Source organism: Penaeus monodon, unplaced genomic scaffold (genome assembly GCF_015228065.2).
Source record: "Penaeus monodon isolate SGIC_2016 unplaced genomic scaffold, NSTDA_Pmon_1 PmonScaffold_6644, whole genome shotgun sequence".
In the NCBI taxonomy this organism is placed as follows: Eukaryota; Metazoa; Arthropoda; class Malacostraca; order Decapoda; family Penaeidae; genus Penaeus; species Penaeus monodon.
In genome coordinates this window covers 8563-12500 of record NW_023661711.1, presented here as the reverse complement: position 1 = coordinate 12500, position 3938 = coordinate 8563, and positions in this window count along the sequence as shown.

The window sequence follows — 3938 nt, the reverse complement described above, 5'->3', positions numbered from 1 at the left end:
CTTACAATCTCCCTCTTTTAAAAGACTAGAACCCCACATTTCTTGTTTCCCAAAATTCCATACCTATATCAGAAATAAAAATGTGAAGTAGTCTGTTTAGGGAGTCTATCTGTTCTTCACTCTTGGAATATATTTTTTAAATCATCCAAAAGAGTAGGTGATTAAGTTTATACTCCTTTTCCCCCCACTCATAGCATATATTTACCTTTCTGAGTAATGACGATAATGGTATCATGCTCAAGACAAATAACAATGGTGACATCTATCCCCTTGGAATATCCCTCTTTTAACACCACCTCGCCGAGTTCCTCTCCATTGGAAGTTAAGGACAAAATTCCACTGCACCATGCTTCCTTTGCAAAACTCTCTCACGTTACCAGCTATTCCAAACATTTCCATGCACTCACTAATCCAACTATGGGAACGAAGTCATAAACTTTTATAGTCTATCCACGCCATAGCCAGATTAGTGTGCCCTTTCCTGCAATCCTTCAGGATTGGTTTTGTCAAACAATAACTGACTTTTGTACCCCGACTCTTTCGCCTGCAACCTTTTTGTTTATCAGGTAGTAGCTGTTTTTCTGTCTAGGTAAACGTTACATTTGATCACTATGATCCTGTCATCAGTTTCCACATCAGTGGAAGGCATTTTTTATCGGCCTATAGTTTCTCCAACCGTATTCCCTTTCCTGGGGTCCTTCTGGCACAACACTGTCCGTCCATGTGTTAACCCTTTGGAAGGGTATCCTTCCCATCAAAATCTTATTTAGTTGATCAGCAATTCTGTCGTGCATGTTGGTCAGGTTTTTGATCCAATATCCCTGGACACCATCTTTGCCCTGGGAGACTTCCAGTTTGGCATTTTCTTAGCTTGTTTTCTGACATTTTCAATACTTATAGTGACCCCTTCCTGTGAGTGTCTCCCTTTAAAATTTATCCCTTTTAAATCAGACAGCCATTCTGCCACCTTTGTTATGGGTTCCTTCTTTACCGTCCCAAATATACCCCAAATCCTTCTACTCTCCTCAGCATCTGGTACCTCGTTTGTTCTAGCTTTATCCCCATTCAATTCCTTGTAAAAAATTCTGGTCAACAAATAAATGTTCGTTTTGTCTGAACTGGTTAATCCTTTGACGTACTCTTAATTTTTTTCACTTTTGGCAATCATTCTTTGTTTCAATTCTTCAACCACAGTTTTAATACTTTTCTTATTCACCCGATATTTCTCTTTCAGTCTCTACAATTTTATTCTTGTGGCTGAGGTTCACCTCTTAAGTCTCTCTCTAGTATGTTTTTCATCTTTCCTTATTCTTTGAAACCCTCTCCAATGCGGGGTTTCCACCAAGGATCTTTCTTTGCTCTAAATTCCATCTTCTTTTAACCCTAGGCTGTTCTGCAACCCATACAGTTGCTGCCCTTATCAGTTCATTAGTTTTCTGTGATGTTTTTTGGTTTCAATGTGGCGAATCACTGATTTACTCTATTCATTTCTCCTTCAGTTTTGTTCTTATCAACCTATTTAAAGGATATTCCTTCTGCTGTTTTTTTTTTCAACATGAATTTTTCTTAGATTTCTCAACAATTACCCTTTTACTTTCAGACAAGATATTCTCTAACAACATCATCATCTTCGACAACAAAACCTCCATTTTGCTGATCATTTTCCTCCACATTTACATCATCCACCAAATTTTCCTCAACATCGCCATCCACAAAGTTTTCGTTATCTATCTCCTCTCTACCCATCTTCCTTCATCATTATTAGCTTCTCTTTCCTCTCCCTCTATAACACTTCTTTTTATCATTCCACTCAAGTTCTGAAAACCAACCTTTCTTTCTGATGGCTCTGGCCTGGTCACATATACGTTGCTCAGTCGACTCAAACCCTTCCTCCTTCTCTGAAAATTCTTTGCCTGATCCTCTGTTAGGTTTTCCATTTCATCAAAAAGGTTTACTTCGTAAAACATTCCATAACTACTTTATTTACTTCTTTATTCCACTTTGTTCTCACAGTAGTAGGATAACGACCGGGTCTCCGCTGTCGAACCGGAGAACACCTGCCGGGCGAGGGACCTTCACATAAAGTTCCAGTCCCATTACGCCGTTGTCTGGATTATTTTGATTTGGCATTACACTCATAAAGAGGATTGTGGTGATAAGGTGTCACAACCACCAGTATTTTTATCGTGATACCATCACTAGGGGGGGTTGCTATTCAAAGCTAGAGTCCCCCCCACCCATGAGACAGACTAGCCCCCGCCGGACGCCAACCCGGTACTTCATGGTCTCGGGGGAGATTATTATTATTATTATTATTATTATTATTATTATCATTATTATCATTAGTATTAGTATTAGTATTAGTATTAGTATTAGTATCATTATTATTATTATTATTATTATTATTATTATTATTATTATTATTATTATTATTATTATTATTATTATTATTATCATCATTATTACTATCATTATCATAATCATCCTCACCATCATCGTCATCATCACCAATAGCAAAATAGCGAAAGAAAGCGAAAAATACCGCAATAAAATCACAGACGCATCGAATAATAGCAATAATAAAAACAATAACAAACCGCCTTCTTTTGCGCTCGTTTCCCTCCGCTTAGGCATGGCAGAAAGACGGGAATTTCGTCAATTTTACTTAATCTAATATGTGTTTGTCACGTATTTGTGGGTGTTTTAAGGCGTATTTATTCTCTCGGCCGTCGGGACTGCCTTTGTGAGAGATTTTTGGGATTTTTTGGTAGGTATTTGGTGTTATTTCATGAAAGGAAGCGTTTTTCCCTCATGTTATTTATTACGTGTGGAAGTTTTATTGGGGGTTTTATTTACTTTATCTATTATGTTGTGTTTGGTTTTGTTTTCGTCTGATGTCGAGACATTTTTTTTAGTTCAATTGTTGATAATTATTCTGATTCTTGGGTTTAATGCGATTTTTTTTTTGTATCTTAATATGGATTTCGTTTATATACGTGTCAAAATTCTGACAGTTTATTACATGTCATTTTAGAATATTCCTCTCGGGGTAATGTTACCGAGAGCGATCTTATAGAGCGTGTGAAATAGTTGGTAACAACACGGGTGCAACAACTGCAGCCTTATGTTTATTGCAAAATGAGGAAATATCTGCTGTGTATAACCATTCCGAGAGACTAAGTCCACAACACCCTCACACGGCCGGAGTTCTTAATGTTCGTCTTCTATTAGTTGACATGACGTGTTGAAAAAAAGGGGGGGGGGGGAGGCAGAATAAATGGAAGGTAGGAAAAGTTAGGTTTGGATATTTGGGATCACATGATACCCCATTGATTAGGCATAAGTGAATAAACCATTGGGTAGAAGAAATATGTAAAAGAAATCTTGTTTTGGGATGAAGGGTGCTTTGCTCTCATCAGTAAATACAATTTCTCTGCTGGATTTCATTAAAGGAATTAGCAGTCCTCTCGCTTGGAATGGAAAGCCATGCTAAATCCTAAAGAAAATGGACATAATTAAGGAAACACATAAATTTGTATATCATTATCAAAGAGAAGAATATGTCTCTTAAGAATTCCACACTTGGCGCTATCTGCAGCTTTTCTGACATGCGCCTTATAGATACCAAGCTGGTCAACTGTCGTGAAGATAGTAGGCTGAGAATTAAAATCTAGTGAGGATTCTCTTTGATGAACCTAATGCGAATTAAGAGGAAAGTGCTAAATACTCTATTGGCAGTCAGTACAGAGACCAAAGTGAGTTTCCAATTAAATAAGTACTGCAAAAATTGGAAAAGCTACTGAGGAATCCCAGAGCATGTAAACATATGTAGGATGATACATGTATGCACTCAATTTGGTTTATATACACAGAGGCACTGATACATGTATGTTAAGGTTTATACAAAGACACAGACAAACAAATGGAGAGACAATTAA